Source organism: Balaenoptera physalus (genome assembly GCF_965194825.1).
Source record: "Balaenoptera physalus genome assembly, chromosome: 19".
In the NCBI taxonomy this organism is placed as follows: Eukaryota; Metazoa; Chordata; class Mammalia; order Artiodactyla; family Balaenopteridae; genus Balaenoptera; species Balaenoptera physalus.
In genome coordinates this window covers 22129689-22141911 of record NC_138900.1, presented here as the reverse complement: position 1 = coordinate 22141911, position 12223 = coordinate 22129689, and the positions used below count along the sequence as shown (strand labels likewise).

General features: G+C 40.9%; 1 long non-coding RNA gene across 1 annotated transcript in view; it reads left to right on the top strand.

The window, feature by feature from the left end:
* LOC309648713 overlaps positions 1 to 9419 on the top strand; it is a 55512-nt gene extending 46093 nt beyond the window's left edge. The window contains exon 2 of the long non-coding RNA XR_014256766.1: positions 3010 to 9419. This is a non-coding gene — a long non-coding RNA (uncharacterized lncRNA). The remainder of the gene's footprint in view (positions 1 to 3009) is intronic.
* The last annotated feature ends 2804 nt before the right edge of the window (positions 9420 to 12223 follow it).

Sequence of the window (12223 nt, the reverse complement as noted above, 5' to 3'; positions counted from 1 at the left end):
TGTCTGTTCGGCAGCTCCAGTCCTTTTCCCGGACTCCCTCTCGGCTAGCTGTGGTGCACTAACCCCATCAGGTTGTGTTCACGCTGCCAACACCAGTTCTCTCCCTGCAATCTGACCGAATCCTGAGCCTCAGCTCCTAGCCCCCGCCTGCCCCGGCAGCCTCTCGGGCTGGTGAGTTCTGGTCGGCACCCCTCCTCTGTGCGGGAATCTCTCTGCTTTGCTCTCCGTACCCCTGTTGCTGCGCTCTCCTCCGCGGCTCCAAAGCTTCCCCCCTCTGCCACTCGCAGTATCTGCCTGTGAAGGGGATTCCTAGTGTGTGGAAACCTTTCCTCCTTCACAGCTCCCTCCCACTGGTGCAGGTCTCATCCTTATTCTTTTGTCTCTGTTGTTCCTTTTTTCTTTTGCCCTACCCAGGTACGTGGGGAGTTTCTTGCCTTTTGGGAGGTATGACGTCTTCTGCCAGCATTCAGTGGCTGTTCTATAGGAGCAGTTCCACGTGTAGATGTATTTCTGATGTATCTGTGGGGAGGAAGGTGATCTCCACTTCTTACTCTTCTGCCATCTTCTCCTATCTCCCCCAAAAATATCTTTGTTTTTGTTTTTGTTTTCTTACTTAAAATTTTTTTTCTTAATACTTTTTTTATTTTTAATTTTTTAATAACTTTATTTTATTTTACCTTACTTTATTTTATTTTATTTTATCCCCTTTCTTTCTTTCTTTCTTTCTTTCTTTATTTCTTTCTTTTTTTCTATTTTTTCTCCCTTTTATTCTGAGCTATGTGTATGAAAGGCTCTTGGTGCTCCAGCCAGGCATCAGGGGTGTGCCTCTGAGTTGGGAGAGGCTACTTCAGGACACTGGTCCACAGGAGACCTCTCAGGTCCACATAATACCAAATGGTGAAAATCCCCCAGAGATCTCCATCTCATCACCAAGACCCAGCTTCACTCAATGACGAGCTAGCTACAGTGCTGGACACCCTATGCCAAACAACTAGAAAGACAGGAACACAGCCCCATCCATTAGCAGAGAGGCTGCCTAAAATCATAATAAGGCCACAGACACCCCAAAACACACCACCAGAGGTGGTTCTGCCCACCAGAAAGCCAAGATCCAGCCTCATCCAACAGAACACAGGCACTAGTCCCCTCCACCAGGAAGCCTACAGAACCAATTAACCAACCTTAGCCACTAGGGACAGATACCAAAAACAACAGGAACTACGAACCTGCAGCCTGCTAAAAGGAGACACAAAACACAGTTAGATAAGCAATATGAGAAGACATATAAACACACAGCAGATGAAGGAGCAAGGGAAAAGCACACCAGACCTAACAAATGAAGAGGAAATAAGCAGTCTACCTGAAAAAGAATTCAGAATAATGATAACAAAGATGATCCAAAATCTTGGAAATAGAATAGACAAAATGCAAGAAACGTTTAACAAGGACACAGAAGAACTAAGGAGGAACCAAGCAACGATGAACAACACAATAAATGAAATTAAAAATACTCTTGTAATAGTCTTTTGTAATAGTCTTGGTCAAGGGATCAATAGCAGAATAACTGAGGCAGAAGAACGGATAAGTGACCTGGAAGATAAAATAGTGGAAATAACTACTGCAGAGCAGAATAAAGAAAAAAGAATGAAAAGAACTGAGGACAGTCTCAGAGACCTCTGGGACAACATTAAATGCACCAACATTCGAATTATAGGAGTCCCAGAAGACGAAGAGACAAAGAAAGGGACTGAGAAAATATTTGAAGAGATTATAGTTGAAAACTTCCCTAATATGGGAAAGGAAATAGTTAATCAATTCCTGGAAGTATGGAGATTCCCATACAGGATAAATCCAAGGAGAAACACGCCAAGACACATATTAATCAAACTATCAAAAATTAAATACAAAGAAAACATATTAAAAGTAGCAAGGGAAAAACAACAAATAACACACAAGGGAATCCCCATAAGGTTAACAGCTGATCTTTCAGCAGAAACTCTGCAATCCAGAAGAGAGTGGCAGGACATATTTAAAGTGATGAAGGAGAAAAACCTACAACCAAGATTACTCTACCCAGCAAGGATCTCATTCAGATTTGATGGAGAAATTAAAATCTTTACAGACAAGCAAAAGCTGAGAGTGTTCTGCACCACCAAACCAGCTTTACAACAAATGCTAAAGGAACTTCTCTAGGCAAGAAACACAAGAGAAGGAAAACACTTATAATAACAAAAGCAAAACATTTAAGAAAATGGGAATAGGAACATACATATCGATAATTACCTTAAATGTAAATGGATTAAATGCTCCCACCAAAAGACACATATTGGCTGAATGGATACAAAAAAAAGGTACTTATATATGCTGTCTACAAGAGACCCACTTCAGACCTAGGGATACATACAGACTGAAAGTGAGGGGATGGAAAAAGATATTCCATGCAAATGGAAATGAAAAGAAAGCTGGAGTACCAATTCTCATATCGGACCAAATAGACTTTAAAATAAAGACTATTACAAGAGACAAAGAAAGACACTATATAATGATCAAGGGGTCAATTCAAGAAGAAGATATAACATTTGTAAATATTTATGCACCCAACATAGGAGCACCTCAATACATAAGGCAAATACTAACAGCCATAAAAGGGGAAATACAAACACTTGGAGCGTAAACAATACCCTACTTAATAATGAAGAAATTACACTGAAGAATACACTGAATACACTGAAGAAATCAAAGGGGAAATCAAAAAATACCTACAAACAAATGACAATGGAGACACGACGACCCAAAACCTATGGGATGCAGCAAAAGCAGTTCTAAGAGGGAAGTTTATAGCAATACAAGCCTACCTCAAGAAACAGGAAACATCTCAAATAAACAACCTAACCTTGCACCTAAAGCAATTAGAGAAAGAAGAACAAAAAAAACCCAAAGTTAGAAGAAGGATAGAAATCATAAAGATCAGATCAGAAATAAATGAAAAAGAAATGAAGGAAACAATAGCAAAGATCAATAAAACTAAAAGCTGGTTCTTTGAGAAGATAAAAGAAATTGATAAACCATTACCCAGACTCATCAAGAAAAAAAGGGGGAAGACTCAAATCAATAGAATTAGAAATGAAAAAGGAGAAGTAACAACTGACACTGAAGAAATACAAACGATCATGAGAGATTACTACAAGCAACTCTCTGTCAATAAAATGGACAACCTGGAAGAAATGGACAAATTCTTAGAAATGCACAACCTGCTGAGACTGAACCAGGAAGAAATAGAAAATATGAACAGACCAGTCACAAGTACTGAAATTGAAACTGTGATTAAAAATCTTCCAACAAACAAAAACCCAGGACCAGGTGGCTTCACAGGAGAATTCTATCAAACATTTAGAGAAGAGCTAACACCTATCCTTCTCAACTCTTCCAAAATATTGCGGAGGGAGGAACACTCCCCAATTCATTCTATCAAGCCACCATCACCCTGATATCAAAACCAGACAAAGATGTCACAAAGAAAGAAAACTACAGGCCAATATCACTGATGAACATAGATGCAAAAATCCTCAACAAAATACTAGCAAACCGAATCCAAGAGCACATTAAAAGGATCATACACCATGATCAAGTTGGGTTTATCCCAGGAATGCAAGGATTCTTCAAAATATGCAAATCAATAAACGTAATACACCATATTAACAAATTGAAGGAGAAAAACCATATGATCATCTCAATAGATGCAGAGAAAGATTTTGACAAAATTCAACACCAATTTATGACAAAAGCCCTGCAGAAAGTAGGCATAGAGGGAACTTTCCTCAACATAATAAAGGCCATATATGACAAACCCAAAGCCAACATCATCCTCAATGGTGAAAATCTGAAACCATTTCCACTAACATCAGGAACAAGACAAGGTTGCCCACTCTCACCACTATTATTCAACATAGTTTTGGAAGTTTTAGCCACAGCAATCAGAGAAGAAAAAGAAATAAAAGGAATCCAAATCAGGAAAGAAAAAGTAAAGCTCTCACTGTTTGAAGAGGACATGATACTATACATAGAGAGGCCTAAAGATGCTACCAGAAAACTACTAGGGCTAATCAATGAATTTGGTAAAGTAGCAGGATACAAAATTAATGCACAGAAATCTCTTGCATTCCTATACACTAATGATGAAAACTCTGAAAGTGAAATTAAGAAATCACTCCCATTTACCACTGCAACAAAAAGAATAAAATATTTAGGAATAAACCTACCTAAGAAGAAAAAAGACCTGTATGCAGAAAATTATAAGACACTGATGAAAGAAATTAAAGATGATACAAATAGATGGAGAGATATACCATGTTCTTGGATTGGAAGAATCAACATTGTGAAAATGACTCTACTACTCAAAGCAATATACACATTCAATGCAATCCCTATCAAACTATCCCTGGCATTTTTCACAGAACTAGAACAAAAGATTTCACAATTTGTATAGAAACACAAAAGACCCCGAATAGCCAAAGCAATCTTGAGAAGGAAAAATGGAGCTGGAGGAATCAGGCTCCCTGACTTCAGACAATACTACAAAGCTACAGTAATCAAGACACTATTGTACTGGCACAGAAACAGAAACATAGATCAATGGAACAGGATAGAAAGCCCAGAGATAAACCCACGCACATATGGTCACCTTATCTTTGATCAAGGAGGCAAGTATATATAGTGGAGAAAGACAGCCTCTTCAATAAGTTGTGCTGGGAAAACTGGACAGGTGTATGTAAAAGTATGAAACTAGAACACTCCCTAACACCATACACAAAAATAAACTCAAAATGGATTAAAGACCTAAATGTAAAGCCAGACACTATCAAAGTCTTAGAGGAAAACATAGGCAGAACACTATGACATAAATCACAGCAAGATCCTTTTTGCCCCAGCTCCTAGGGAAATGGAAATAAAAATAAAAATAAACAAATGAGACCTAATGAAACTTCAAAGCTTTTGCACAGCAAAGGAAACCATGAAGAAGACCAAAGGACAACCCTCAGAATGGGAGAAAATATTTGCAAATGAAGCAACTGACAAAGGATTAATCTCCAAAATTTACAAGCAGCTCATGCAGCTCAATAACAAAACAACAAAGAACCCAATCCAAAAATGGGCTGAAGACCTAAATAGACATTTCTCCATAGAAGATATACAGATTGCCAACAAGCACATGAAAGAATGTTCATCATTAATCATTAGAGAAATGCAAATCAAAACTACAATGAGATATCATCTCACACCGGTCAGAATGGCCATCATCAAAAAATCTAGAAACAATGAATGCTGGAGAGGGTGTGGCGAAAAGGGGACACTCTTGCACTGTTGGTGGGAATGTAAATTGATACAGCCACTATGGAGAACAGTATGGAGGTTCCTTAAAAAACTAAAAATAGAACTACCATATGACCCAGCAATCCCACTACTGGGCATATACCCTGAGAAAACCATAATTCAAAAAAGGTCATGTACCAATATGCTCATTGCAGCTCTATTTACAGCAGCCAGCACATGGAAGCAACCTAAGTGTCCATCATCAGATGAATGGATAAAGAAGATGTTGCACATATATACAATGGAATATTACTCAGCCATAAAAAGAAACAAAATGGAGTTATTTGTAGTGAGGCGGATGGAGTTAGAGTCTTTCATACAGAGTGAAGTAAGTCAGAAAGAGGAAAACAAATACAGTATGCTAACACATATATATGGAATCTAAGGGGAAAAAAAAAGGTCATGAAGAACCTAGTGGCAAGACGGGAATAAAGACACTGACCTACGAGAGAATGGACTTGAGGATATGGGGAGGGGGAAGGGTTAGCTGTGACAAAGTGAGAGAGTGGCATGGACATATATACCTACCAAACGTAAAATAGATAGCTAGTGGTAAGCAACCGCATAGCACAGGGAGATCAGCTCTGTGCTTTGTGACCACCTAGAGGGGTGAGATATGGAGTGTGGGAGGGAGGTAGATGCAAGAGGGAAGAGATATGGGAACATATGTATATGTATAACTGATTCACTTTGTTATAAAGCAGAAACTAACACACCATTGTAAAGCAATTATACTCCAATAAAGATGTTAATAAAAAAATACACACAAAAACTTCAAAAAAAAGTGAATCTAGAAAAAGAATTACATGTTTCAAAAAATTGGATCATAAACTTACCTGTAAAATAGAAAGCTATAAAACTACTAGAAGACTAGAAGACAGCATAGGGGAAAATCTAGATGACCTTGGATATGACAATGACTTTTTAGGTACAATACCAAGAGCACAATCCATGAAAGAAATACTTGATAATCTAGACTTCATTAAAATTAGAAACTTCTGCTCTGCAAAAGACAGTGTCAAGTGAATAAGAAGACAAGCTACAGACTGGGAGAAAATATTTGCAAAAGACATATCTGATAAAAGACTTATCCAAAATATGCAAAGTACTCTTAAAGTTCAACAATAAGGAAACAACCCAATTACTAAACAGGCAAAGACCTGGACACTTCACCAAAGAATATATATGGATGGCAAATATGCATATGAGAAAATGTTCCACATAATATGTTCTCAGGAAATTACAAATTAAAACAGCAATGTGATACCTCTACACACCTATTAGAAATGGCTAAAATCCAAAACACTAAGACAAATTCTCATGAGAATGTGAAACAACACTAATTCTTTGCTGATGGGAATGCAAATTGGTAGAGCCACTTTGATGACAGCTTGGTGGTTTCTTACAAAACTAAACGTACTCTTAATATATGATCCAGCAATCATGCTACTTGGTATTTACCCAATGAGTTGAAAACATATCCACACAAAAAATCTGCAGGTGGATGTTTATGTGCTTCATTTATAATTGCCTAAACTTGGAAGCAACCCAGATGTCCTTCAGCGAGTGAATGGACAAACAAACTCTGGTACATCCAGACAGTTGAATATTACTCAGTGCTAAAAAAATGAGCTATCAAGCCATGAAAAAACACAGAGGAATCTTAAGTGCATATTACTAAGTGAAAGAAGCCAATCTAAAAAGGCGGCATACTGTATGATTCCAACTATATGACATTCTAGAAAATGCAAAACTATGCAGACAGTTAAAGATCAGTGGTTGCCAGGGGTTCATGGGAAAGGAGGGATAAATAGAGCAGAGAGGATTTGGGGCAGTGAATCTCTTCTGTATGAGATTATAATGGTAGACACATGGCATTATGCATTTGTCCAAACCCATAGGATGTACAACACCAAGAGTGAAACAATGTAAACTAGGAAGTTTGGGTGATAATGTAGGTTCATTAATTGTAACAAATGTACCTCTCTTGTGCCAGACGTTGATGGTGGGGGAGGCTAAGTGTATGTAGGGGGCAGAGGGTATATAGGAAATCTCTGTGCCTTCTGCTCAATTTTGCTATGAAGCCAAAAGTTCATGGTCTAAAAACCATAATGAAACACCACTACAAGTCCGTTAGAATGACCAAAATTAAATAGCTATTCAAGAGAATGTGGGTCAATCAGGCCCAATATATTGCTGGAAAGTGTATAACCACTTAGAAAACTGTTTAGCAGTTTCTTAAAATCTACACTATGACCAAGCAAATCTATTACCATGTATTTATCCAAAATAAATGAAACTAGGTATCTACAAAAAGCCTTTCACAAGAGTGTTCATAGTAGCTTTATTCACAATAACACCAAATTTGAAAAATCTAGGAGACAAAAGACCTGATGAATAAATTGTGATATATTTATACAGTGTAATTGCTTCAGCAATTCAGCAATTACAAGGAATAAACTACTTATATATGCAAACTGAACCTCAAAAATATGCTGAGCGAAAGAAGCCAGACACACAAAAATATGTGCTGTATGATTTCATTTATATGAAATCAGAGTATAGGCAAAATGGAAGAGGGAATAATTGGGAAGGTGTGTATGGACACATTCTGGGTTGATGTAAATATTCTGTCTTGTGCATATGTCAAAACTGAATAGTACATTTGACAAGTAAATAAATTTTACCTCAGTTTCAAAGGGGCATGTTCTCTGGTATTTACCCTTTCCCACCACCACAGATTGACTTCTGAGACCAGCTACCTTCAGGCATAAGGAATAAGAAAGGGAACTTCAGTGTTTGGATTCTGGACAGAAACAGGCTCTGGGGAACTCTTGTTAAGAATACTGAGATCCTGACACTGCTCAAAACCAAGAGCGAGGGAAGGGGGCCTGTGTTCTGCCTGAATTCACCTGTCCTCCTGGTGCACAGCAGCCTGCCTGGACCCCACAGTGGGGCAGCAAAGGCCAGAGAGGAAAGCCGGGTTTCACAGGGCAGCACCTACATGAAGGAGGGCTGCAGGCAGAATTTTCCCACAATATTTTGCTATTGTAGACAGTGGAGCATGCTACTCTAGTTTCACTCTGAGACTCTGAGTTCTTTAGAATGATTGAAAGTTCTGCTTTCAAAATCAATGGGAAAAGTGTCATCCTTGATGACTTAAGACTATAATGTAGAGAAAATATGGAGTCATCCATCTTCTCTTTGCGGGGGAAACTGTGTGCACCATAGAGACAGCTGGAGGCCTCAGTGACAGCTACTCACCTCCTAAAACTCACCCAAGTGACATGCTGCTTGCCAGCCTGCCACACTTTCAAGCCAGACATGGCAGATTGGCAGGGTTCTGCTGATATGAATCACTTGGCCCACTGAGCTGCCAACACTGGAAAACTGAGGGTTTTACGTAAAATTCTAGATTCCCAGATTCTCCAGAAAAATTAGAGCTACAGTGAAATATGGAAATATTATAATATGACTAACTCTGTGCCTGAATTCCCTAATGGCAAACACCACTGGCACTAAATGGAAGCTGGTCTTTGGAACAGGGCTATGCCACCTCCACTTGCCCACAGCCCTTCCTTGGCCCACTTGCCCCCTTTATGAGTTGTCGAACTCCTGGATTAAGGTTTCCTTCAAATTGTAGCCATTTGACCTTCTTCATTTCCAAGTGCCAGGGAAGAAATTTCCCATTGGCAATAGAGTAACTTTTCATATAGAATTGCAAAAATTAAACCACAGAGCCAATTATTGCCTGAATAATTGTGAATAACATTCTGAGAAACACAATGTTTCTGAATGAATGGGTTGTACCCTTGAGAAATCGCCTGCCCCTCCCTGGGTCTTAATTTTCTGACCTGTAAGATAAGGAAATGAGCTTCACCATCTTATTGGCTTGTTCCTCTAGGGTTATATATCTAACCTTAACTGCCTTGGCAGAGACAGCCAGCTCCTCAGCACCTGTGAGGCTGTTGTACAGGCCTGATCTGTTTTTCATCCAATTCAATAAGAAAAATGCATGTTCCTGAAACCTTCCTTCATGGCCACGCTGGCATGTATATGATCACGCAGAGCAGCCAGCACTTAAGAATACTGAGCTCCCAACCCTGCTCAAAACTAAGAGTGGAGAGAGGGGCCTGTGTTCTACCTGAGTGTCTACTGTTCCTCTTGGTGCCCCTCAGCCTTCCTGGGCCCCACCAGGGCAGTGGCAGTGACCCCCAACTACAAGGGCAGATTTAAATATTAAAAACCCTCTTGAGTGTGTGTGTGTGTGTGTAGGCGGTGGTAGGTAGGAGCTCTGTACTTTCTGCTCAATTTGCTTGGAACTTAAAACTACTGTAAAAAGTAAAGCTGGGACTTCCCTGGTGGCGCAGTAGTTGGGAGTCCTCCTGCCAATGCAGGGGACATGGGTTTGATCCCTGGTCCGGGAGGATCCCACATGCCGCGGAGCAACTAAGGCCGTGCACCACAACTACTGAGCCTGCTCTCTAGAGCCCGTGCTCCACAGCGAGAGAGGCCACCGCAGTGAGAGGCCCACACACTGCAATGAAGAGTGGCCCCCGCTCACCGCAACTAGAGAAAGCCCGTGCACATCAACGAAGACCCAAGGCAGCCAAAATAAATAAATAAAAATAAATAAATTTTAAAAAAAGTAAAGCCTATTTAATAAAATAAAATCACTTTAAAAACAAAAACAAAGCAAACAAAGATAAAACCCTATTGAACCTCAACATGAAATTTCCCCAAACTTACTCATTCATATTCACGTTGCAAGTGAAGTAGAAAAGATTTAACAAATATGTAAAACCTCTTGATGAAAACATCAGGGAAATATTTGTGGATGAGCAAGGGCAGTCTTGGAAGTTTGATCCTTCCTTCAAATATCATAATATAGAGTTGGCTCACCAAGCAACCTGAACACTTTAAGATGGTCCCATTTGTTGCTAAATTTTGGTTCATATCAATATAAGATCAAATATGTGACTTTAAATATATAACGTTGTGGAAGCAATGTATACAACTGACATTTAATTAACAGATTTTGTGTGCCAATCACTTTATAAATGCACACTATTTCTTTAAACTTTTTTAGGCCCCATTTTACACATGAAGAAAACTGAGGCACAGGAAGGTGAAGCAACCTGTTCAAGATCACTTGGCTAGGCTGGGTAAAATCTTAGTAGTGCTGGTTTTCTAAGTCAGAAAGCCCATCTCCAAATCTTATGCTTTGTAGTGCTTTGTGATGTTACATCCTCCTTCCTCTCACATTGTACAAGAATTAAGAGATTCCTTGAACCTTATTAAATCAACAGACAACCTTTGTGTCCACACGCAGAGGATGACAGCATTCACATGCTCCCCTTCTGTGACTCAAGGCATTCACACACATCTGTGTCCTTGATAAGAGTCAGAAACAATTAGAGGGAAGCTAAGAAACTGTGTATTTAGAACATGGTGATCCCTCCACCAATTGCCTTCAGGGCTCATGTGTCATGGTTTCCATGAACTCCGTGGACACTTAAGGACTTACATGCACAGAACGCTTTTCTCTGTCTTTTGGAGAGCTCTTGATAAAATAACAATGATGATAACAAGACAAACGCTGAGCATCTACTGTGCGTGGAGCGCTGTGCTATGTCCTTCTCATATGTCAGTTCTCTTGGCTGCCCTCCCAGATCAGAACTTGTCCCTGCTTGACCTGGGTTGCAAATGACAAATTCATAGCCAAGAACCCATGGGTCTGATGGAGAGCTCTGGTCCTGGGGCAGGACACCAGAGGACTGGTGTAAGTTCACTCTCTAGAAGAAAACCAACAACACCATTCTGGGCAATTGAAACCAGAGATGTGACCCCTGAAAGCATTAGTCCACTTGCATCCTCGGTGGTACCCTCTGCTCACAATGCCCTCCTTCCCCACAACCTCACCTCTCCCCTGCCTGTGAAACTGTTTAGTCTCCAAAGACCAGCTCCAACTACCCCTCCTCAGTGATGCGCTATAACCTCCTCTAACAGATGAGGGTCTCCTCTCTGGGTCCCACTGCTCCTTAGAGGTGTGTCCCACCCAGCAAGAACCACAGGCTGTCCAGCATCTGTTGATGGTTTTATCTCCCCTAAAGCTGGGAACTCATTCCGTGTGAGCTCATGCCTGCCTCAGGCATCGACAACTCACACCAAGGGACCTGTCCTCCATCTCTCTCCTGGCAGCAGCCAACCTTGACCCCCCTTTGGCTCTCCTCCCATGGGTCCAACTATTTTCTTGCTCCAGAGGCTCCAGGAGCCTCTGGTCTGCATCTTTCTCTGCCCCAATGCCCTCACCTGAACTTGCAATGGGCTTTCATGCGTGCACCCCCCACTTCTGCCCTCATTTCTGCTCCCGTAGTTCAGGCTTTGTTTCCTCCCACCAGGCCATGGAAATGGATTTTTGACCAGTCTTCCTCTTCTGCACCATCTTAGAGAGCCTGATCTCAGCAGGGCTCAGGTCTGGTTCCACGCCGTCTGCTCAGAGGCTGTCAGTGCCTCTTCGGTGGTACTGACAAAATGCAATCTGGTGATCTGGGCATCTGAGGACAGGGCAAGACCTGAGCTCTGGTGTCCTAGCAGCCTGTCTCCCACTGGTCCCAGAGAACATTCTCCAAACCAGGGACTGTTTCTTACCATGCCCATACTCCTCATCTCCCAGTCCCTGCTTACACAGAGCTTCGACCTGCCTACTTAACTCAGCCCCTCGCTACCCATGCTTGTCTTTGCAGCTGAGGCAGCCCCACCCAGAGCAGGGTCATCACCACCTCTTCAGACCACAGGCAGCAACTACCCCTCTGAAGGCCATGCCAGCCTCTGCCTCGCACTGGCAGGTGTG